The 25497-nt window shown below is 50.5% G+C and overlaps 1 protein-coding gene across 5 annotated transcripts in view; it reads left to right on the plus strand.

Annotated features, from left to right (window-relative positions):
* Positions 1-8411: 8411 nt before the first annotated feature.
* The window catches only part of PKNOX2 (PBX/knotted 1 homeobox 2), a 269623-nt gene continuing 252537 nt past the window's right edge, over positions 8412-25497 (plus strand). For 3 of the 5 annotated variants that reach the window (XM_039470683.2, XM_039470684.2, XM_074400798.1), the window contains exon 1: positions 8412-8537. The gene's annotated coding sequence lies outside the window, so the exon portion shown is untranslated. The remainder of the gene's footprint in view (positions 8538-25497) is intronic. The other 2 variants (XM_039470680.2, XM_039470682.2) reach the window with 1 other exon arrangement.

The raw sequence follows: 25497 nt of genomic DNA on the forward strand, positions 1-25497 counted from the left end.
GAGTCAGGGGTTTACATTTCCAAGTGGATGACCCAGGGGAAGCCATGACTTTGGCTTCCGTGAAGAATTCAATCCTCTAAGCCTGGAGCCGAAGAGGTGACACCCAGCCAGGAGGAAAGGAACTGGGACCCTGTAGATGGCTTTCTGTGCTTTCTGACCTTATTCACCCAAGGCAAAAAGAAGGTTGTTATGTGGTGATTGTCTGTAAACAACTTGAAATTGCTGTTCTCTCTAGGAGTCCCCACCCTTTTGGTTTGGGGAGTCCATCCCATAAAAAAAAAACAACTGTTGGGGATGGGGCCCAGAGCTGTGAGAACAGCGAGTCCCTGTACCCCAACCTGTGCCAAGGGAAGACTGCAATGCCTTGTCTGCCACTCCGGCAGGGTATGCGTACCCTGGGGACAGCATTTTGGTTGTCAGGAAATTAGAGGCTTTGTTCAAAGCCAAGAAACAAAAATTGATGCCCAAATCCAGGAGCTGGAGAAAAGAGAATTCCAGGGCTGTGGTGCGGTTGTGTCTTTGTTGTGTGTTTTTCTTTTCGTGCTGCTGAAGCAATAACATGTAATGACCTGAGCGTCGCAGCCTTTCTGCTGCCAGCTGCCTCCAGCGCCTGGGAAGTTGGCTGACCTGAGGAGAAGCCAAGGGTGGCTAATGAGTCATTAAGAGTCTTTATCAAATTAGGATTATAATCCATCTCAACATGCAGAGGAAAATGTTTCAAATTATCTACTTTCTTAATTGCAACTCAAAGATTTGGCAGGAAATTATCATGAGAGATAATGTCTGGAAATTGATGGATTGTGCTGATGTGTGTCTAAGCTTCCCTAACTCTCATAGCTGGAGAATTCACACACACACACACACACACACACACACACACACACACACACTCAGGCACTCAGGCACACACAGATTATGTCTGCATAGTAGATAAAAAAATTCACATTTATTAGTTAATTTGAATAGGCTGAGATTGTTACCAGATGCTGAGAGACTTCAGCGATTGGGAAGGAGAAGATAAGATATAAAAGAAACACTTAGTCCTTGCCTTCATGAAGTTCAAAAGCTGCTTGAACTAATGGATATGTATTTGAAATTTAAGAATAGGTACAGAGCAACATACAAATGTACACTACTTCAGTGGGAATGAGAACACATAAACTCAGGAATACAGGACCTGAGTGTCCTGAACGGAGTAGTTTCTGCAGTGGATGAGTTTTGATTTGGGTGTGGACATTATCACTGGACATTGTGAAAGTAGCCAGTGGGGATAAAGGCAGAAAGAGGCATACTGAGTCTGTCAAAAAGACCGCATAGCCAAGCAGTGACACGATACACATGCACAATCTCGGGAGATGGGTGAAGCTGGAAGACAAACGTTGATTTGTGTTGAGAATCCAAGAGGATTCTTACTTGACTTAAATCGGGCAAGATTTGAACTTCACTCTTTCCATGCCCCCCTACTAGGCCTCAGTTTCTCTGCTGTGAAATGCAGGTGTGATCTGAAGGCAGAGTTAGGCTTTTCCACATCTCTCATGGCCCCTGAAAACCTTTAAGATTTCTGTGAGTTCAGGGATGGTGATTTATTCATCTTCATAGCCCAATGCCTTTTATGTGCCTGGACAGCCTAGATGCTGAATGGGAACCAATGAGCTGGTAAGTTTCTTAGAGGCTATCAGTGTATGAATGCTGAATGAGTGAATCAGCGAATAAATGAATGGATGAGGGGGCAAGGAAGTTTGTGCTTTGTGAAGGAGCAATTCAGAATGGTGGTTTGGATTGTGGGTTCTGGTGGCAGCCTGCCTGAGTTCACGCCTGGCGACAGGTACTTTCACTGACCTAAGCCTCATAGGGGTGCTGTCGAGATCTGATGAACCATGCATGTTCAGCACTCAGCATGGAGTCTGGCATCCAGCAAATAAACAATACATATTAGCTAGTATTATCGCTGTTGCTTTGTTTTGTTCTTCCTTGCTAAGTAAACCGTGGTCCCTATGCTAGGTAAGCTGGGGTTTTCTTGTTCCCTCATTTGGTCACTCTTTTTCACTGTCCGCTTCCAGTGCAATAAGGGCGGACCACCTTCTGCAGGGCATGTGGCCTTCACCCTCTCCCAGCGTTGTTGGTTGTTTCTCTGAGCCCTGCAGTCTGGCTGCCAGGGGGTCCGGCTGCCACAATGAAGTTGGGAGCCCAGCCATGTAAAATCCTCAGCTCAGGAGGGCTCAGAGGTTGGATGCAGTATCAAAGGCAGCAAATGCTGATGGGGTTCCTCCCTGGGGACGGGAGAAGAGGGTCCACTGGGTGAGCAGAAGGATGCAGGTGGTTCTGTGTGAGGTGGTGGTAATGAGAGTGGTGAGAATGGAGATGGGGCGGAGGGAGAGGATGATGGCAGGGGAGTGACAGTTGTGATGGCAAGGAGGGTGCTAAAAAGGAGACAGGAGACACGGGGCTCAGGGATGGATCCTCCAGTGCAGATGGAAGAGGTGGTTTTTTGGGGAGAATAGAGCTTTCAAATCTTCATGTAACCCTGGGCAGGGGTTGGGGGCGGGGAGTTCTTAGCCACCTCTGCAGTCTGAGGGAGGCCCTGAATAGCCTAATGATCTCCTTTCACACTGGTCCTCTGTGGGGTCGGCAGGAACAGAAGAGACGGAAGAGCTGGTGAGCTGGAGTGATACCTGATAAATAATAAAGGTTTCAGCATTCAAACATAGCTTCTACCAGAACAGAAACGAAGCCCAGAAGGGAGCCTTCAGTAAATGGAATGCCAGTCACATAGTAATTTTGAATTTGCTAGTGGCCACACTGAAAAAGTAAAAGAAACAGTTGAAGATACTTTTAATGACCTATTTCTTTAACTCCAAGTAACCAAAGTATTACTATTTTAATATGCAATACATATAATTCTTAATAAAATACTTCACATTCATTTTATAGATGAAATCGTCTAAATCTATTTCACGCATGGTACATCACAGTTTGGACTAGCCATCTTTCAAGTGCTCAGGGCCTGCGTGTGGCTAGTGGCTGCCACAGTGGACAGCACGGGTTGAAATCCTTCTTCCTCAAATTTTTTTGGCCAAACTGTTGCGATGGCATTTCCTAGAAATGGCTCTTTTTGGAAATCATCATAACATTCTCTCTTCTCTTCCTAAATATAGTCTAAATATTCTCTCTTCCAATCTCTCTCTTTCTCAGTTCTTTTAAGCTGGCTGTGATCCTTCCCACCCCTTGCTAGAACCTAGAAAGAACTTTGAAATTACTCAGAAATCTTCTTTTTCCTTTCCTGCCACCCACAGATCCTCCTATCTGGAGCTAAGGCTGGTACAGCTCCCACCTGAGAGCTGGTGTGCATGTGTGTGTGTGTGTGTGTGTGTGTGTGTGTGTGTGTGTGTGTAGAGTTGGGGGAGGGTGGGGAGGTGCTTGGTATAAGTAAGGGATGGGGAAGAGACAATGTTTGAAGAAACTTCCCCAAAGTATATCAGTGCCATAATGAAGACGAATGTTTAAAAAGCTTTGGGGATTATATTGCTCCTATATTAGAGGAGCTGGTTCAAGGTGTGACACAATTAATTGCCTATTGTGTGCCCAGAGGACAGGCTTCATCCCCCTGCTTCAGAGGGTAGGAGTGGGATGAGGAGCTGAGAGGCTTTCTCAGGGTCAAAAAGAAAAATCAGAAATAGGGAAGGGGCCTGGACATTTCAGCTTCCAGCTCAGAGCAAAATCCTGGACCCCCAACCACCTTTTGGAGGATTTCTAGCATCTGAGTTTTTATACCTCTCAGGTTTCCCCAGTCTGCTTACCCTTTTCTCCAAGGGATGTGCCCTTCATGCATTATTTTGTCAGGAGCAGAGTATTCCTCACTTGGCCCTGGCTCCTCCCACCATAGCCCCACCTGGATCCAGGGTCAGGAGGAGGCCTTAGGTAGAGAAGCGTCCCCCCCGCCCTCATTTCCTGGCTCCCATTATCCATGTTGCAGCTCTCAGGGCTTGTGGCAGCTTTCTCAGTAAACAGTATCTTCCTTTCTCAGGCCAATTAAATAAGCACTATAATAAAGGCAGAGGCAAAGGCAAAGCAAAGCTCTGGGCAGCCCTGGGTAAAGGGCTATTAAACCTAATGCTGCCATTCATTTATTGAAGAGCCTCCCATGTGCCAGGGACTGTGCTAAGCTTGTTACATTTGTGATTTTATTTAATCCCCATGGTCTCATGAGTTGGATTCTATTATCATCTTCATTTTGCAAACACAGAAACTGAGACTTGGCACTCGCCAGTAACGTCCCAGATAGCTGGCCATTTCATTACAGGGTGATCTGAGTCAGGTCTTGGTGATTCCAGAGCTGGTGTTCTCTTTTGGGGGATCCAAGGGCGCTTTGAAGAGAGGTGATGTTTCAGTGAAAGCTTAAAAGCAGATAGGATTCGGAAGGTAGGGAAAGGGGGAATGAAAACCCAAGGCTGAAGGAGGAGCGTGAGTGACGACGGGAAAGGCCAAGAGTCCAGAATGTGTTCTGGGACCCATGAGTTGAGCAGGAGTGCTGGCTGGAATGGAAGTTCCCAAACCTCACAACTGCAGCGGCTTTTAAAATATGGACTCCTAGGCCTTTCTCCAGACTGATTTCTCTAGGGCTGGAATCTGGAACCCTAAATTCTGAAGTTCCCCAGGGATTGGTGGGGGGCGGGGGCGGTTCTGATGTAGCAGGAACCACTGGAAATCACTAGAAGGTAGAGTTGGGGAGGTGTAGGCAAGAATATAGATTAGCCTGAGAGGGAATCAGGGCCAGAGGAAGAGCATGCTTCTTTTTGTTATAAGGCCCAGTAACTTTTTAGGCTAAATCTTACAAGCAATGGAAAGCTACTGATGATTTTCAAGGGAAACCAGGGAGTTGATCCAATCTTTGTTTTAGGAAGAATATTCTTGTGTCAGTGTGTAGGAGGGATTGGAGATATCAGAGGCATTTTGACCAGTTAGAAAATTATCAGAATATTCCAGGTGACCGGTGATAAGTCTGTTGACCAGGCCTGGAACAAGATGGAGAAACACGTTTCATTCAGTTCAATCCAACAAGCTTTTCTTTAATATGTTTTCTGGATTGGGTACTGTACCAGGTTTTAGGGATCCTAAGATGAAATAAGATCTTGTCCCCATCCAGGGAACTCGCAATCTATCAATATTCACTAAAAGTAATTAAGTTTGGAGGTTGTAGTGAGCTGAGATCACTCCACGGCACTCCAACCTGGGTGACAGAGCAAGACTCTGTCTAAAAAAAAAAAAAAAAAATTAAGCTGAGAATGAAGGGAACTGGTAGTTGGGTGGTATCACGAACTGAATTGTGCCTGCCACCCAAATTCATATGTTGAAGCCCTAATCCCCAGTGTGACTGTATATGAAGATAGGGCCTTTAGGGAGGTTAAATGAGGTCCTAAGTATAGGCCCTAATCCAACAGGACTGGTGTCCTTATAAGATTGGGAGAGCTCACCAGAGCTGTCTCTCTGCCTGTGTGCACAGAGGAGAGGCCATGTGAGGACACAGTGAGAAGGTGCCATCTACAATCCAGGAGTAGAAGCGTCTCCAGACACTGACTCTGCTGGCACCTTGATCTTGGACTTCCAACCTCCATATCTGTAAGAAAATAAATGTCTCTTGTTGACTCCACCCAGTGTATGGCATTTTGTTAAGGCAGCTAGAACAAACTGATACAGACAGGTCTTACATTTTTATTCATAGTGTCACAGACAGAGTTCAATTGGGCCATTGATCACCTACACTGGAAGCTTGGAGGAGACAGCCTGGGCTGGTGTGGGCTGCTTATATGTAAGACAAAGTGCAGGTAGAGTGAGAAGAGGGCCCAGAACCAAACAGGAACTCCAACATTTAGGAGTGATGACTAGGTTTTGTAGAAACTATTTGGTTGTAATGTCAGTGTGTTAATGGCTTATACAATACAGCACGTATATTCTTCTCCATCCTCTTCTTCATCCTCAGAGGGATGGTGGGAAAGAAATTGTAGAGTATCTGTAGTGAATTCTTAATTTCTACTCTATCCCTACTTCTACTCACTGACAGAGCCAAAACTGATATGTTGGACTCTTGGAATTTGACATATTGACAACTCATTTGTTCATTAATTATTCACTAGCTTGTGTCTTCTGTTGATTCCTGTATTGTTGCTACTTAATGTTTTACATATGGGTGCTTTGTCTTCTTCAACTAGAATGAACCCTTCTTGAGGACAGGAACCATAACCTGAGCCTCTTTCCTTCTCTCTTTATTCTTAGTGCCAACACACAGCAAAGCTTCTGGTGGGTGCAGGGCAAATATTTGCTTTCAGTGCTTATAAAAAGGACGGCTATAGTTTGGATAATCATTTTTTAAGCTCTTGCAAATGACAAAAATAGTCAAAGCAAGATATATTTACTTAAAACTATGATCTGCAATTTAAAGCACCAAAAAGTATTAGTGAAAATCATAGTATTTAAGGACTCCAAAAATTAATAGCTCATGGCAATGGATCTCCCATATCGGGAAAGTGTTGGGCACTGAACTAGATGTCAGAAAACGAGAGGTGTGACAAGTGCAATTGAGTGATGCAAGGCTGTTGCCTGCGGCCCTATTTATGGCTCACTGACATCTCTCTGATGGGTCGAATTCAGCCTGATTTTCCCCTCTGACTCTGCAGGCTGTAGCGACTCACTGGGAGCTATGAGAAAGAGAGAAACGCCTCCCTCTAGGGGTCCTGGGCAGAGACAAATGGATCTCCCCTCCCCCTCCCTTATCTGAAGAGGGCTTCCCTTTGAGAGTTTATGGCAGCCTGACCTCCAGCCTCTGGGTTGGAGAATCTGGCCGCTTCTGTACCACATAAAAAGGGCAAGTGCATTCATTATTATTATATTATTATACAATGTATAATATATAATGGTGATTATGCTGTCAGCAGCCAGAGACTCTGACCGCAGATCAGAGGCTAGGGTGACATAAATCCACCTAGTGAAGTTTTTGGAGGTTCCATGTGAAGGTGAGAGGATTCTACTCTGTCTATAATGGGGACTACCACTGAAGAGTTTCTCCCGTAAGCAATGTTGGAGGGTGGATTTGAGGGGTACTGGGAGGATCTGGACAAACAGTAGTGTGTGTATCTGGGATGTGATGTAAGAAAGGTCTCAATTGGCTCCCTGAGCCCAGCAATGCTAACAGCTCTCATCCTTGCCAATGATGGAGGCAGGTGAGTGGTGACCCAGAGGCCTGGGAAGAGCTCAGGCAGCCTTCCACTCCTTGGGTCAAATTCTTTAATGAAAATCTGGCGGCTGGGTTTCACTTTCTGCTTTCCCGCTTACACTAGTGTCTTTGTCTGGGCTTCATCCAGGCCCCCTGCCTGGCCTGGGGTCAGAGTATCAATGGCTGGCAGACTGGCTATGGGGAGCAAGAAGCAAACTTCCAGGGACAGAGGGGATTCTCTTGTCTGTTTACGCAGAGGACCATGTGCTAAGTGTGGAAGCAAGCATGTGTGCTCTAGTAGGCGGCTCTTAGTAGGACTGTATCTCTGTTGAGTGATCGGAGGCACTTGTGGGTCCACACATGCCTGCTTTGTATTCCGCTGTCGACCGAACAGGTAAGAGGCGGATTTCCTCCCTGATGTAGATGAAGCCACGCAGCAGGCCTAGCCTGAAGCAGCCCAGCTGGTCTCTCCCTTTATATGACTGCACCCCAGCCCCCAGAACTCTGGGAACTCGCTGAGTTTCTTGAGGACTTTTTATTAGAATGAAAATAGCAGTGGCTTAGAAACGGCTTGCCTGACATTTGCAAAGAGGTGCTTTACTGACAAAGCCTCTCCACTCTTTCCTCTCTCCCTCTGCCCCACCTTGAACCAGACACCCCGGGAAGCCCACAGCAGAAAAAGCTCTTGAGACCAGGAATAACTAACCCGAGTGTCATCTGAACACCTTTTCTGGGGCCAGGGTAATGAGAATTATTCAAATGCAATCATAAAAATGAGGCCAGCCAGGCAGGAAAGGGGGGAGGTGGAGTGCTGTGGAAAGAAGGATTTCTTGCCCGTTTTAAGTTTCATCATTTCTGGGGAGTTCTCTTGGGGTCCACAGAAAATCTCACCTCATCTCGGTCCCCTCAGCACCAGCAGTTGTCTTGGAATTCGGCCCCGGTTGTTCGCTAAGGAGGACTTGCCTTGTGGGGAAGGAGGGTGCTCCTGAGTTCCTGGGGGGGTTCACCGCGCTCCCCATCCGAGGCTTCCCGCGAGTGGAGCCGCTTCTCCAGGCTGCCCGCCTCCCCGCCGCAGGAGCAGGCCCGCGCCCGCCGCCCGAGAGCCTCCAGTAGAGGGAGACACTCCAGCGGCTCCTCCGGCTTGGCGGCGGCCGGGCCGGGAGTGGGTGGGGGTGATGGGGGGTGGGGAGAAAGGGGGAGTGGGGAGAGGGGAGGTGTGTGAAGGGGGGGTCCGGGGGGCGGGTCCCTGTGCCGCTGACGTCCCGAGCAGTGCTGGGAAGTATAGGCTGTGTTGTCACGCCGGTGTCAGTCTGATGAAGATTGGCATCAGGTAAGCTGTCATTCATTTCCATGTCAGAGACGCTTTTGCAGGCGGCGGCGGCGGCGCGGCGGCGGCTGCTGCTGCGGGCGGCTGCCTCAGAGCGCGTGTGTTTTATTCCAGTCCCCAAGCCAGAGTATTATTCATTGCGACAGGGCAAGGAGGAGAGAGGGAGAGAGGGAGGCAGCAGGGAGGAGAGAGAGGGAGGCAGCAGGGAGGAGGGAGGCAGCGAGCAGCGAGGGACGGCGGGAGCGTGCAGAGAGGAGCTGGGGAAGCGCCGGGAGAGCGCGGAGCGGAGCAGCGCGAGGGCGGCGAGGCCGGGCGCGGAGGCTGCGAGAGCGCCGCGGGCCGCCCGCTCCCCGGCCCGGCCAGCGCGCAACCCCGCCGCCGCCGCCGCCTCGCCGCGCTCGGGCCCCGCGGCCGGCCGCGCATTGTCCGCGGGTGCGAGGAGCTGGGCTGCGGACTCGGACCGCCGCGGGCCCAACCTCGTAGCGGGCGGGTGGGAAGCTGTGCCCCGGGAGCGCCCGGGACCCCGAGAATAGGGAAGGGCATGCCGGCCGGAGCCCGGGGGCAGGAGGCTCCCGGCCGGGCGCTCCGCGGGGCGAGGCTGGGAACCGCGGGCCCGCTCCAGGTTCTCTTTCTCCCGGCTTCGGGCGTCCTTGGGGCCGGCGCTTACTCGGCGCCACCAGCCTGGAGCAGCTTTCGAGCGGCTGGAAGCGGGAGCGGCCCCAGGCTGGGGCCGGGCGACCAGAGGAGCCGAGGAGCCGCGGCGGCGGCCGGCCGGGCCCGGGGAGGCAGGGCGAATGGGATTTTGCAGGCGGATCCGTGGGGACAGGGGAACACCGGCGGGGTCCGGGAAGCCACGATCCGAGAGGCTACACGCAGGGACCCTCACCCAGGGAGAAGCGAGAATGTGTAGTAGGGTCACTGCCTTTCCGTGATTGTTGGGGATCTTTGGTGAGGCGGACATAGGGGCCCGCGCGAGGCTTGGGGATCCGGAGCCCTTCTGGCTCGAGAACTAGAGGATGAGTTCGTAAAAGAGGGGACGAAAGCGCTAGAGAGCAGAGAGCTGAGGGGGATGGGGCAGGGTCCCGAATCTGCCGCGCAAAGTTTGCATTTCTTTCGGGTTAGGTGACGCGGCTCTCCTGGCTCCCGATCCCCGGGAAGAAACGAGCGAAACGGGCCGCCCTTTCCTGGGGCTCTTCACTGGGGAACCGGGGGTTCCCGCGCGGGAGGGAGACTCGGGCTGGGAATTGAGGGGTAGGGGGTTGTGGATCGGCCCTGAATTAGGGCTGGGTTTTAGGACCAGGCTAGAGTTTGGGTTATAGGATCCAGACTGTTTACAGAATCGGGATTGAAAGACCAATAAGTAGTTTACATGCTGGCCAGAGCAGAGGGCTGGAGGTCAGAGTTAGGGGCTGGAGAACGGGTGGCGTTTTAGGATTTAGTATCAGAATCACAGCTTTTTCTCGGGGTCTAGGCTACTGGAATTTAGGGAGGGTCGCATGCTAGGGTCCTGGAGCGCCGCGTGTGAAAAAGCGTTTAGGTAGGCGACGAAAGTAGTTGATCTGAACCATGGCAGACGAGCCTCGAATTTCTGCTGCTTCTTCCCGAAAGTGTTTCTGGAGGAGGAGAGGACTTGGGCCACACAGGACCCGGTTCTAGGAGAGCAATTCCGGAAAGCGGACAGATCGGAGACCTTCTGGGCGAAGCCGCTGGGCAGCCTCGTGGGGCGCAGAGTGGATCGAAGGACCCGACCCAGGCGGCTCGGAGGGCTCCGGGAGCCACTCGGGTCTGCGGGCGCTGCGCGGCGGGGAGGCAGCGGCGGCCCGCAGGGGCCGCGGCCTGCTATGAGGGTGGGGGCAGCACTAGCAGCGAGGTGCCACTTTGGGCTGAGGAGTCTGGACTGTGGCCCAGGGCAGGACCTGCTGGAACTCCAGTGCGCTGATTGGAGCCGCTTCCTGTCCTTACCCTCGCCGGACTGCGAAGCTCACAAATCCGGCCTTTGGCGCGCCCGGGGGAGGAGGAAGCTTGGGGTGCCCTACTGTCATCTCTCCTGTCCGGAGACTTCAGCATATTGGCTTTTCGGGTTTCAAATGCTCTATAACTGGTGGAAGCCAAAAGCTTCGCATTTCAGGCAGATTAGACGATCCTCTCCGCCCCAAATCTGAGAAAATGATGTTCAAACATAACACGATGTATTACCCAAAGCCCCTGCTCTCTCTGCCTTTCTGGTCTTTCGAGGCCCCAGGACCTTGATGGAAGCGGGAAGGGAGGGTCCCGTTTCTGGTCTCATAATCCCCTACTTAGGCTGCATCCCCATAGTTTGGGCCTAGCTAGGGGTGTGGGGTGGGAAAGGGTCCCGCCAGGAGCGAGGTTATTATCTGGCCATCTAGAGAAAGTGTGTGTGTGTGTGTGTGTGCGCGCGCGCGCGCGCGCGCGCGAGTTTTGTAGGGGGCGGATATTGAGGGGAGGAAGATTTGAAATTTCCTTCTTGTAATATTGAACCCACTTTCCCAGCCCCCTGCACCCCTGGCAGGGAGAGCCAGACAGCCCTTACAGGACACAGAAGACGCACGACCCACGACCCACGAGTGGCCTCGGCGGCCCGGGGCGCGGCGACTGCTGCTGCGGAGCTCCAAGGCTGTTGTTTTGCAGGCTTGGAATTCGTGCGAGCTCTCTCCCGCCGATAGCCAGAGGGGGGAGGGAGCCGTGACCCCACGGAGACTCCCTGGTCACCGCCTCCCCTTTGTGAGCGGGAAAGGCATGAAAGCCAAGAGAAAGAGAGGCTGCTCGGAATAAGGGGCAGGGGGTTACTGGAGGGAGATAGGCCCGACCACCGCTCACAGTAAAATGCCTCGTGCAAATTGCACTGAAGTATACCCAACTTGAGACTGGCTGTTTAAAGGCATGAAAGCCAAGAGAAAGAGAGGCTGCTCGGAATAAGGGGCAGGGGGTTACTGGAGGGAGATAGGCCCGACCACCGCTCACGGTAAAATGCCTCGTGCAAATTGCACTGAAGTATACCCAACTTGAGACTGGCTGTTTTATGATCCTTTCTGGGAGTTTACTGCTCTCTGCTTTTAAGTCTATAGATTGCTTTAAGTTAATGAAAGTGCTGCTTTCAAAAGGGGCTTTTATTGTGTGGCAGTAGCAAATCCAGTACCTCCCTTTACTCTTCTAAAATGGGCCTGTTTAAAAAGAACGAGCTTGCTGGAGTTCCCACACGGACAGAGCTTGGGGGAGGGCGCCATGTGACGATGAGAATTAATAAAAGTTAATGTCCAAGTGATTCTGAAAGACGAGTTCGCTTCTTTTCCAGTCCAGTTTCATCTGTTCATTCTTGTGTTGCCTTTGGCCTTTCACTGAGTCTGCCTTTAAATGTTGCTTTGGTGCCTCCCCAGCAGCCTCTCCCAGCATTGCTTTAGGTAGGCCTGACTCTGTTCAATTAAACCCAAACTGGATTTCAGGGTTTCAGCCCAGCTGCCAATTCAAACTGCAACTAAAATATTTACTCGGCACTGGGGGAGGGGCTTTGCCTCTCGTTTAGTAAGATAAATGTGTTTAAATGGCTGGGAACCTTGAGAAGGAACAAGGCAGGCTGTTTTTCAGTGCTTTTTGCTTTTTCAATCTATGTGGCACAAAAGGTGGGATGACAAGGTTTTTGACTAGGTCCTAACACAGAAACTGCAGTGGCCTCGGGCTGTGGCTTTGACCGCATGTCATAACCATTTAAACTGTGGTTAGTTGTTCAAAGCTCAAAGCTTCTCCAAGCTGGGTTTCATTAACTCTACACCAGTTGCCTGGAAGTTCGGTAGCAATAAATTGTATAAACACATTTGAAGTAAGTTAGTGATGAAATAAGGAGAATTACTGTCTTGTGAGTGGAGGATCCTGAATTCATGGAGTTCTAGCTTAACTGGAAACATACCTCCTCTCCCTTGGCCTTGAAGTTTATGGGTGCACCAGAGTGTGTGTTCAATTTCTTTCTTCCATGGCCGTCTTCAACCTGGGCTGTAACTCATTAGAAACCAAGGCATGCCTAGAAAGCAAAAAGGCTGGGTTTTAAAGGGGTCTCTATTAGCCTGGTTTAGGAAGCAAACCAATCGACTTGACTTCTTACCTTCGGTGGATCCAACGCGCAACATAAACAGCAGCAGAGCAGGGGCAAATGAGACGTCTAAATGTTAGAGGCTTAATAATACTGTGTTGTTAGCAATTGAATTTGTTTTTATTAAAGAAACAACCAATAAAATTTATAGGCTTCCAACATGTTGCAAGATTTCCTTGCTATTTTTTTTAGCTCCCCCTCTCCCTACTTTCTGAAATTCTATCTCTAATCTCAGACTTTTGTTCCCGATTTATTTAATCTGGAGCATATTTTCTAAATTAGTTCTAGGAGGGTGAGAAAGGCTGTTATGAGTTTTCCTTTTTCCTACGCTGTGTGGCACAAGGCCTGCGATGCTGTAAGATATATATAAACGTGTGATGCAATTGCTGGAGGTGACGGCATGTGAAGCCAAGTGTCTGGATCAAACAAAATGCAGCTCCGAGTATGGAGAGGGTGAAAACGCTGCTGCAGAGGAAAAACTGAGGAAGTTATAATGGAAAATGAAATCATCATGAACCACTGTTAGCCTGAGTCTAGCCAACACACCATGCTTTGTATAAAACACTTCACGTGAGATCCGTGACTTATTGAAGATTGAATTATATTGAGAAGCAGATTTCAGAGGGAGGAGCTGCATGGGCTGGGTTCTATCCAGGCAGCATGGCCAGGATTGTTGCGATGGGGATCTGCTAATTTAATTAAATCTAATACCTGGTGGGAAAGGGAGGAAGGAGGGAGGGAAGTGGTCCGCAGATAATCAAGGTTGGCAGGTCAGCATGCTGAGCCAGTGTTTAGGCGGAAATTTAGGGGCCTGGCCTCTTTCTACTCTATGATTGCCTGGGCTCCATGACTCCAGTGGGTCATCTAGCTTCTGGGCCTTGGTTTTTTAACTTGTAAAGTGGAATGTATCACAGACAGTTCTCACTAGGGGGTGAGGATGGGCTTGGATCAAGCACAGGCTTCGCTCTGAGTAAAGAAAATGGGAGATGGAGGCTTCTCAGCAGCAAAGTCACATTCTTCAGTGTGTTTTCTTTGCTTGCCTGGCTCCAGAGCCTTCCCCACAATTCTCAGGAGTTCTTAGGCTATAGGAAAGAGGCTGAAAACCTGCTTTGCTTTACATCCTAGAATTTGAAAGGCCTGCTGTGATTTCAAAAACCACCTGCACTTTACGAAGAGGTGCAATTTTGGCTGAGCTGGGGGATCCAGTCCCTTTCTTCCGAATGGTGTTACCTGGAATAGCTTTCATGCATCCGATGAATGCAAATCTCACTTATCAGAAATGCAGCCACTTCTCTATATTGCACTGGGAAGGCAAGGCCTGAGCCCTGACTGGTGTGTGTGACATCTGGTCAGCTGCGGGGGATGGGTGCTGGTCTGGAGCTAGCCACAGACTGAACCTTGCTTAGCAGTCTCTGCTGGCAGATCAAAGCAGATTCTGGGCCAGAAAGCCCAATAAGTTACACCCGGCACTTACACAAAAGTGTGTGCACGCTCGTAGACTCCTTCTGTTCCGGTGCCTAATTTGTAAAAGCTAGCTCAGATCCTGGAGACGCGGCTCTGGTGGAATGCTTGTCTTTAATTCTCCCTAGTCCGTGGGGATTCCTTGGGGGTAATTTTTCTGCCGTAGCTCCTTCTCAGCCAGTCACAGGCAACGTCTTAGTCTCCATTTTGATTGGAGGTGGGAGACTGGCCTAGGAGTTGAGGGGGCAACAGTTGGAGGGCACAGTCTTTCTACCTGAACTCCAGCTTCTCCTCCCGCCCAGAACCCCCAGGAGACGGGGAGAAGCAAGCCTTGGGCAGCTCAGTTCATCTCCTGAAGTCAGCAGAGCTCAGGAAGAGCTTGCTGCAAACGTGTTGTCTTCAGGGGGATCCGCTGTTTGGCTTGGATGCCTCACTGCAGGCCCGGCCTGCCTGGGTTTCTAATTACAAGAAGGACGTTTCTGCTAAGACCTATCTCACTAAAAACACATCCCTGCATGTAATAAGAAACCCTAAACCAGGCAGGATATTTTAAAACTGAAGCAATGAAGATTAGATTAAGTCTCCACCAAACAGCTTCGTTCTTGTATTATTTTTGGCTGGAATGTGGAGAAAAGCAGCTGGCCCTGGGGCCCAGAGCAGACTCTGGAGGGTTCCGATAGGGCCGGGGTGGGTGGCGTAACTGTTAGTTCTCTGCTTAGTAGGAACATGGCCAATTTCAGTACAGCTCAGTCAAGGCAGTGGGGGTGCCCAGTCGGGGAGCGGGGACTGGGGTAGAGGAGGGGCCAGATCCAGATGGGCCAGAAAGCGGCCACAGAGGTGGCAGGTCACAGGGCATTGAGGCTTGTAAATCCTTCACCTCATTAGGACACAGCCTTTTGCGTTCAACTTACGCTTCTAGTCACACCCCCATTCCAAACCTAGTACACGTGGCCTTTGGAGGAACCTTAATCGACAGGGTACTTTTCTAGGTGGAGAGAGGGAACAAATAGTTGTTCAAGATTCTTGGAAATAGAACCCAGTAATCTGGCACCCTGAGCAAGTGTCCTGTCCTGCTGGGGAGGGGCACGGCCTTCATTCATTCCCTGTGTTCTTCCTCCATTCAGCCCATATTTACAGAGCGTATTCTCTGTGCCTGGCACAGTCCTAGGTATTGAGGAGATGGCAGCAAAAACAAAGCAAACGCATTGCCCTGAAGTCTGTCCTCAAGGAGCTTGCTTGTGGTGCGGACAGTGTTGAGTATGGGCTTCGTTCAGCATCAGACAATACTTCATTTAGAATCTAGACCTGCTATTTACCTATCACATGGATCCAGACAAGTTGCTCAACATCTTCGATCCAGTTTCCCCATTTGTAAATGGGGAAGTAGAAGCACATAGCTCGTAAGACCGTGGAGAGGGGGTCTGTTAAGTAGCACGGTGTCGGGCACAGAGGAGAGACTCAGTCATGGTTTACTCTCATCTGTTGTGTTTTTTTGGAGCTGCTGATCCAGTTGGGGGATTGTCTTTTCCCTTTCTTATTGCTTCCTCAGAACCTGGCTTGGGCCCTTTCCCAGGTCACTGGCGCCTTCAACAAGTGTCGCACAAAGAGCCAGTCAACGCTGTGGCCTGGTGATGCCCGCTGTGCATAGCCCTGGCAGTGGCTGTGGTAGAAAATGGGTACACAGACCCTGAGGACAGTTGGGGGGTTAGGGATGTTTGGGGGTGACTGTGGAGGGGGCACATTCAACACACAAACATGAGAAATGATGGACAGAGAGGTGACATGGAAAAAGCCACCAATTAGACGTTACCCACAGGAGGCAACAGCAGGGCAGGATGTGGAGTGACCAGGACAGAGTGGAGTCACAGGGTGGACTTCTGGGAGGAAGGGAGCTCTCTACAGAGTGCTAAGGGAGGACTGGCTGAGCGGGCTGGCTAGCGGGGGAGCGAAACAGCAGTCATGGCCTCCCAGGTCACAGTGCTCTGTGTTGTCTTAGGGACCGCAGGGGAGCAGCCAGGACTAGAAGGAGGAGTTCAGCCCCCTCTGCCTATCCCAGGTGGCCAGAAGTAGGCCGTCCCTACCCCAGGAGCACCAGGTAGGACTCCCTGTTGGGGTCCAGTTTCCCGTACACACTGAGGGATTTCCGAGCAGAACTTCCATGTTGACTTCTCAGTGGATAGGACTTAGGCCAATGAGCTGGTACCTGAGGCAAACAAACTCACTTCACTCCTGGTTGCAACATGGCTTCTTACCTGAGATCGCTTTTTTCCCTAAGCAGAGAGAGCAGAGACTATAGGCCCACACCCAGCCCTCTCCCCTCTGAGGAACCATGAAGCGGATGGATGCCAGGGTGGTCAGGATGGTGGAGAGAATGCGGTCGGGACTGGTAGGCTGAGGATGGCTGATTCCACAGTGGGCTGGGCCACTGACTGACTGTGACCTTCAACAAGGGACTTACCTTCTCTAGATGTCAGTGTCCTCACTTATCCCATGAGGAGCTTGAACTTGCTCTCAGAGGTCTCCTTCAGCTCAGAGTGCCATGATTCTGTGCTTCTCTGCTTCCTCCCAGCTGGATTGCTTCGTGGCTAGGCAATACTGAAACCACCACCATCAAGCCACAAATCCAAGCAAAGAATCATGACGACATTCAACAGACTGCAGGGACTTGGACTCTGTGGTATAGCATCTTAAGGACAGTGGGGGGCTGGGGGTTGGCTCTGACCCTTCTGATGGCCTGCTTGGGGCAAATGGATATGTCCTAGCAATAGGGGTTGGCCCCATGAGGCAGCAATTTCAGTCTGAAGACTGACTAGTCTTCTTCATATAAAGCAACGTTTACTTTTCTTGTTGAGACAGCGTGGGGCCAAGGGAAGGAACACAGAATTTGGAGTCTGATTCTGGGTTCCGACCCTGGTTCTACTACAACTAAGCAGTGTGCACAGCCCTTAACCTCTCTGAGCCTCCGTTTTCTTAGCTTTATAAGTGAGGATAATAATAATACCACACATATTTAAGACTGCTGTGAAAACTCTAGAAGAAAACATCTGTAAGTGGCTGGCACATGGCAAGTTCACGGTGAATAAATATTAGCCTTCTCTCCTAATAAAGCTCATTCTCACGTGCCCTTGTCTGATCCTCATAGTCTTGTGAAACAGGTAACATGGGCATTGTATCATTTTACAGGTAAGAGAAACTGGGGCTCAGAGAGTGGCTAAAGTGGCAGGTCCAGGAAGCGGGTGCAGATGTGTCTGTCTGTAGCAGTGGAGCACGTGACCTAGGGTAGCCCAGGCCTATCTTCTACAATGACAGTTCTTCCTGCAGCCTTCTGGAGACAATGCAAGCCGCTCCTGAGCTCTGTCTATTCCTCTCCGAGATCTTTCATAAGGGAACCAGCTGAAGTCATCTCCTCCATTACCTAAACCTTTGTTTGGCAAATGCTGGGAAGAGCTATACTGTTGCAGAAACCAAAACCTAGAAGATTCAATTTTTACTTCCACAAAGCCTTCAGTCTCAGGTGGGGCTGGGAGGGCCCGCGCTAAGAGGTAGAGGTAGGTTTAGGAGCAGGGGATGTCTTGTGGTTGTGAGTGGGGCGGCGGAGCTGCAGTATAGCGTTGGTCTGCCAGCCCAGGTGCCGGCTGGACCCCTGGGTGGAAAGAATTCCCTCAGGGGCTCATGCCCGAGGTCATCAGCTCACAATCCAGACAGATATCAAGCCTGACAGACACCAAGGGGAGTTTTAGCCCATTAGCATCTGTCCAATTCCCATTAGGCAAGGAGAGGGCACAGTCTCCCTGGGTTCCAGGGTAGCACAGTGGGTCTGTGCCGGAGTAGCGGCAAATGAGCCCCACCCCAGAGCTTCCTCTCACGCTCGGTCCTCAGTCTACAGTGCACTGTTGAGTAACGGACGCTCCTTGTTCCAAGTCCTGTGCAAGGTCTGAATGTGATGTGACCCCTCCTTCTGAGGAGCTGTCCCACCTTCCTCCCGGAAGACCTTCCTTTGTGGAGACTGACAGTTCTATCTCCAGGTCCAGGACAAAGAGACAGACACTCAGAGTCAAGTGTATGTCCAGGCACAGGGGCGACAGGTGCGTGTTCTCATTCTCATTTCTTCCCTAAGAATCCGTCTGTTAACAGGTGTGGCCTGAACTCGCTATTTAATTAGTGCCCATTAGCATGCTGTGTGGGGCACTCAGTGGCCTCATCCTCTAGGACAGGGGTCCCCAGACTTTTTACACAGGGTACCAGTTCACTGTCCCTCAGACTGTTGGAGGGCCATCACATACTGTGCTCCTCTCACTGACCACCAATGAAAGAGGTGCCCCTTCCTAAAGTGCGGCGGGAGGCCGGATAAATGGCCTCAGGGGGCCGAATGCGGCCTGAGGGCCATAGTCTGGGGACGCCTGCTCTAGGAGCTACATATTTTTGATGAGGAGATCAAACAAAATGCACATGAAATTGAGAACAAGCTATGTGACCTTGACTCATCTCTTAGCTTCTCTAGATTTCAGAATCCTCATTTTATACAATGAACAAGGTGACACTTGACAATCTTCAAGGCCCCTTCCAAATTTGTTCTTCTAGGACTGTATGGGCTATACATGGGAAAATGTGTGGTCCAGTCCGTCGGGCACCATGAGTTTGTAGAAGGTGACAGGACACCAGGGAACACCTAGCTCAACAGGAAGGCCTGTCTACCTTCAGCTGGGTGAGGGGTGGGAATATATACTGCAAGCATAGCTGACCTCATTGATTTGTCTGCAGAGGCTGTGAGAACTCTTGTTGAGAAGGGCCCTGTGGAGTCCTCCAGCTTCCAGGAGGGTCATGGGGACAGAAATCAGGCAAGAGAACCTGGCAGAGTGGGAGCTCAAGACCACTGCTGCCCTGTGCCCCACGTAGTGGTGGTGGAGGGAGCTCCTTTCCCAGCCCCTCTCCCACTCTGCCCCCTACTCACCACTCTGGGAGGAGACAACCGGCTTCCTAGTAGGGCAGCAGTCCCCTGGGACTCTCTCGACTTGTGAGACAGATGCTGGAGGAAAGCCAAGGAGCTTGAAAGGATCCCTCCAGCCTTCCCTGAAGCCTGTTCCCAGGGAACCTGACTTAGTCTCTGGCACTGGCATAGAACCCTTTGAGAAGTCACTTCCATTCATGAAAGCCTCTTAGTGGCCCCAAGGTGGGGGACTGCTAACTCCTGCTGACCTCCAGATTGTGGGGGAGGCTCTTCCCAAGCTGGACATCTGGTCTCCTGGAACACTTTTCAAAGTCGTTTCCACTGGGTTCGAGGAGAAGGAAGGAGAGCTTCATTCCCAGGCAGTCCTCCGCGGAGCAGCACTGACTCCTGGCAGGCGCGATGGGAACTTCCCAGCATTTCTTTTTCTGCCTGGACTGGAGTGCAATGGCATGATCTCCATTCACTGCAACCTCTGCCTCCCAGGTTCAAGTGATTCTCCTACCCCAGCCCCTCAAGTAGCTGGGATTACAGAGATGCGCCATCACGCCCAGCTAATTTTTTTAATTTTTAGTAGAGACAGGTTTTCATCATGTTGACCAGGCTGGTCTCGATCACTCGACCTTGTGATCTGCCCACCTCGGCCTCGCAAAGTTCTGGGATTACAGGTGTTAGCCACCGCACCCTGCCTACTTCCCAGCATTTCTGCTGCACAGAGACCTGGTGCTGGCCTCCCTGGCCTGGCAGTGGTGGAACTGGGCTCTGGGGAGACAGGCTGCCACAGCTAGCTTGCAGGTAAAGTCAGGAACAGGATGTTCCCTGAGCTCTGTGATTTCTGAGTAGCTGTGCAAGACCTCTAGCATGAAGGCCACGGATGAGCAGCGGCTCCTTTGTTGTGTGGCGGGCTCTGCGCTGTGCCCTGTGCTGGGAGCTCTCACGCTATTTTGTTGAGTCATCGATGTAGACCCACGAAGGAAAGCGAGGCTCAGAGAGGGTAAGAAAATTTGCCCAAAGCCACCCAGCTATGAGTGAGGCAGGCCAGTGTAGAACAAGCCACAGGCTTAGGTGTGGGCCTTGACTCAGCCCTCTGCTCACTGTGGGACCTTCAGATCTGGCCTCACTTTCCCCATCCGTCAACTGGTGGCAATAATGCCTACCATCAGGGCTGGGGGGGAGATCAAGTGAGTTAGTGTATGTGGATGTGTTATACATGTTGTATAAACATAAATGACAGCGCCTACACAGTGCCTTGCATGTAATATGTGGGGGAGAAAATTGGTTGGCACAGACTATATGTTTCTTATTAGTTTAAAATAGAGTATACACACAAATTCACACTCCTTCTCATACTCACTCACAACGTTGATGACAGCCATGTTTAGTTGATTCAAAGCTGGCAGGATGGCTTTCCATGACTGCCCTGTGCCTGAGGCAGGCACGGGTCCTCCTGGGATCCCTGAGCACCCGGTGGCTCTGCTGATGCCGGCTCAGAGTCAACCAGCCCAAATTGGGGCCTCCTAAGTGCCGTGGTTGTTCTCACGTAGGTTTTCGCATCTAATGCCGTGTGGGAGGCTGTCAGGGGCCTGAGGTGAGGAGGGGGTTGGCCTCAGCCAGGTCCCGTTGGCTTGAAGCAGGCCCTGGCTTTCTCCTTGCTAGTCACATTCACTAGATAGATTTTTACTGTCAGACCCTGCAGAGGTGCCAGGGATATGACCGTGAACTAGACAGATGGGTTCCCTGCCGGGAGGGCTCACAGACCATGGGGAAAGAAGCCGTTCAAGTTCCGTAGGTAATTAGTTAAACCACAAGAGTCATCCAGAAGTCCAGGAAGCCATCAGGGCCTCGACAGGGAGCGTGACCTACTGTGAGGGTCTGGGAGGGTCTTGGAGGGTGTCCTGGAGGAAGTGAGCTTTAAGTTAAGGTGTGAAGGGAGACTTGCCGTGAACTAGGTAAGAGTAGGCGTAAGAACTCTGGCCACCTTGGGCTGGCCTTGCCTGACCTCATGCTGCGTTTCGTCCCTCCGGTGAGGCCTTTCTTGGGCAGAGAGTTGACCAACCCCTTTCTCCCCAGCGTCTCCTTTTCCATCCCACGCAAAGGCAGAGAAAGGCGAGAGGAAGACAGCCGGGCACCAGGAGAATGATGCCAGGGCTTCCCCTGTCACCTGAGCTTCCCTGCCTGCTGCGTCACAGAGCAGGATGCAGCTCCTGAAGTCCCCCTGTCCCCCTCGTCTGCCATCCTATGCTCCTTGAGGACATAGTTTTCAGGGGAGCCTTTAGGTAACACAGAATGCAGGCATCCCTTCCGCATTCTTCTTACAGCCCCAGTCAGGGCCCTGGTGACACCTTACGGCTTCCTTGCAAAGTTCACGTTCACGTCTTAACTGAGTCTGATTTCTGGAAAACCCTCATGGGCAGCAGCTGTGATGGGGGGAGAAATGACTCAGCTCTTTTTGCTCAGCACCAGCCATGGGGGGCACTATATTTATTAGAAAACATCTTTGGCAGATCTGGCCTCTTCCCCCACATGAGAGAGGGTCAACTTGAGAACTCAGTACAGTGACCAAGGCTGTATCTTCCCTTTGGAAACACTGAAGAAAATTTGCGACTACTTTGCAGTCTGATAATTTGGAGGAGGCAGTAAGGAGAGACAGCAGGGGAAGGCTAGGGAGGGGCTGGTGGGCTTGTCACTAAGGCTGTAAATCCACAGTCGCATGGATAGGAAAAGGAAAGCCAGTGCCCTCCTGCCTAGGGTTCGGGCATCCTCAGAGTTTGCAAAAGTTACCTGTTTTGGGGGGCAGACAGGCACAGGTGAAAGCCCAGCCTCTGCTGCTTGCTGCCTATGTGATCCCGGGCAACTTCTTCACCTGCTTGAGCCTTTGTTTCTTCCTTTTTGTGAAATGGGAATAACAGTGTCCCTGTGTGGGGGATTCAATGGGATAACAGCGACAGCAGCAAAGATCCTGCTCCAGCCCTGGCCTCAGAAGGTATTCATAGGTGTGGGTTCCTTTCCTGTCACAGCCTTCTGTCTCCCCGCAGGGCTGCGCGGGACCCGGGTACCCCTTCAGAGGCAGGAGGCAGGAGGGAGTGTGCCAGCCGGAAGGCTGTGGGCCATGGGCCTCTCCGGAGAGTACAGCTAGAACAGCTGACTAAGTTGGCTGGGACAGTGATGTTAGAGCCTGGGGAGGCAGGGGAAGCAGTGTTCTGGGTGTCCTGGAAGAACCGGACAGCATAGGTGGCCTCAAGGAGGGCTGTGAAGCAGAGAATCTTTGTAACAGGGAGCAGGAAGGAAGGCAGGGAGGGAGACAGGGAGGAAATGAACATTTATGAAATGTCTACTGCGTGTTTGACATTGAGTGAGGTACTTTAATGCTCATTTTTTGATTTTATAAATTTAGAAGCATAGAATATTCAAGTCAGAACATCTCAGAACTAGAAAGGACATGTGAAACCGTCCATCCATTCGTCCATCCATCTGTCCCTCTGTATTTTATATATAGGGAAACTGAAGCTCAGAGATTAGACAGTAACTTACCTAAGGTCACCCAGGAAATCAGTGACAGAGGGTTAGAAACTGCCCAGGCCAGGACAGTTGGCACAGAGCAGAAAGAACATAGACGTTAGAATCAAAGACTGGGCTTAACTACAGAAACACTTGCGATATGACTCAGGAAAACTTACCTCCTGAGCCTCAGTTCTCTTATCTGTAAGATGGTACAGCAATTCTCAACTCAGGTGGCTGCCAGGACCATGAAAGGAGATAGCCCCATGTAAAGTGCATGGCGTGGTTCGGGCTCGGATGGCACAGACAGCTCCTTCCGCTTCAAGCCTTGCCCTTTCCCACTTGTTTCATCGTCCCGGCCACACCCAGAGAACCCACCAATGAACCCTGAGTTCCCTGTGCGTCCCCGGGCTCAATGAACAGAAGGCCTGAGGATGTCCTCATTCTTTATTTCACTTATTCCTCAAGTATATTGAGTATCCTGAGCATGTGCCCAGCATTGTCCTGGTGCCAGGGATAGAAAAGTGGGCAAACTCAGGTGGCTTCTATCCTGATAGGGCTCACGGTTAGATGATAAACAGAGACATTACTTTTTAAAAATCACACGAATAAATGTGAGAATATGAGTGATCTACGAGCTTTGAGGAGAAGAACCTAACACTGTGAGAGTATTCTTCAACAGGAAGATTTTATCCGGAGACAGCAGGGCAGGGCCTCCCTGGGGAGTGATGTTTGAGCTGAGCCTGAAGGGAGATAAGGCAAAACTGAGAAAAGACAGAAGGAAAATGCGTCCCAGGCAGGGGAACATGGGGTTATATGTCCCCGGCAGGGAGAAAGGGCTGTGCCTACAAGGGCCGACAGACAGCTAGGGACCTGGGGCAGAGTGGCGGGTCAGGTGTGAGTCACTGAGCTGTGCCTCAGAAGAGCTTTCGAGGGAACCCCTGGAGTCTGAGTCTGAAGTAGGGCTGCATCTGTGGAGAGAGGTGGGTAAACTGAGTCTGAGATTCTGAAATGGAGACCAGGCCAACATTTGGGTATAGTCCTGGACAGAGAAACAGATGTCTCCAAGCCTCGGTTTTTCTGCCCCAAAACAAACATAATGATAATAAAAATTATAAATAGGTTGCAGATCCATGATGGTGGGGGTGCAGGTAAAAATGAACAAATGCATTCGGTATTTTGCCTTCATCACATATGTGAACGGCGTCAAATTCATTTACGTTAGCGCTTAATGCTCTGGGTTTGTAATTGAATAAAAGCCACAGTCCTCCCCATGGCTAGATCTCCACCTCCCCAATTCATCTCCTGTCGCTGTCTCACTCACTCCAGGCACATGGGCCTTCTAGACGCCCCTGTTGTAACTGAAACAGCCATGCACGCTCCTGCCTCAGGGCCCCTGCATGTACTGTTCCTCCTGTTGGGAACACTTTCCCTGGATATCTACATAGCTTGCTTGCTTGCTTTTTCAGGTTTCTTCTCCAATATCATCTTCTCAATGAGGCTTTCCTCATTTCCCATCTAAAATAAAATCCCTTTTGTCCCCTCCCTGGCTCTCTCTTTCCATCTTTATTTTTCTTCAGAGTGATTATTGGATTCTGTCTCTTTCTTCCCACCTCTGCTATAATCCGGAATAGTGCTTGGCTGTAGTAAAAGCCCAGGCAATGTTTGTGGAATGAATGAACGAGCGAATAAATGGGGAGAGCTGTTTGTTAGTGAAATGATGTGTCAGGTTCATTCAAAGATGCTTTTTCCCTTACTCTGAAATTGACTCATGGAATGTCAGGATTGGAAGGAACTAAGTCATCGGTCTTTGAGCAACTCTCTCATTTAACAACTGAGTAAACAGAGGCCCAGGGAGGTACTTCAGGGGCTTGTGAAAGGTCACAGAGCTCAGAGTCAGAATGAGAACCAAAGCCTCTGGGATTTACTCCAGGACTCTTCACGAAGCTTTGGCTTTTTTGCATGACACAGCTCCTGGGGAAAAAAGGGGTTTTGCTTTGTGGTCTCTGGCTTCCTTGTGTTCTGCTCCTGGGGCCACATGGCCTGACGGGCTGTTAAGTCACTCCAAGATCTCTGGTGCTGCTCCTTGGACCACCTTGCGGGACGTTGGTAAAGGCAGCTATTGGCAATTGACAGGCAGACATCCTTCTCTCCCAGGAGGTAAAATGAATGTTTTCTGTCAAGGTCGATCCATAGGAAATGATTATTCAGCTCTGACTTGAAGTCTGCCTAAGGTGGAGGATACAAGAATTATCAGATTCTAGTCCTGCATTTCAGGAACTTCTAGTTTAGCTAGGGAGACAATGCTTACTAACGTCAATATTAACATTAAAATAATAATTATAGAAAACATTAACCAGTGCTTACCACGTACCAGGCACTGTTCTGAACACTTTATGCCTATTCACTAATTCAGTTCTCACTATGACTCTATGGGGATGTTGCCATGCCTCTTTCACATTTAAGTAACCTGAGGCACAGAGAGGTTTAGCAACTTGTTCAAAGCCACACAGCTAGTAAGAAGAGAAGCCAGGATTGAAACCCAGGTGGTCTCTCACCAGCACCCATCTTCTTATACATTAAGTTAAATAATAGCACAAGATAAGCACGTGAGATGCATTATGAAGCAGTAGAGTGAGGTCAAGGGCAGAGGTTACACTGCAGGCTGGAGTAGTCTGGGTTGGCTTCCTGGAGGAGGTGCTGCCTGAAGGAAGCAGAAAGTTTGCATTTGGCCTCTTGGTCTTTCATCCTCAGGTAGAAGGGAAGAGTGGTTAGGGGTGTCTGATGAGGGACTTGTGGTAAGGAGGAGTCTCCTCCCTTAATACATACATTTGGGAGCAACAGACCTGAACAAGGTCATTTATCAGCTGCCCAGTGAGAGCTGGGAGAACTTGGCACTGGCCTGGCCTCCCTTTCCCATAGAAATATTTCCCCATGGGCTTGCGTCATGGGGGCTT

This window comes from Saimiri boliviensis, chromosome 6 (genome assembly GCF_048565385.1).
Source record: "Saimiri boliviensis isolate mSaiBol1 chromosome 6, mSaiBol1.pri, whole genome shotgun sequence".
Lineage (NCBI taxonomy): Eukaryota > Metazoa > Chordata > Mammalia > Primates > Cebidae > Saimiri > Saimiri boliviensis.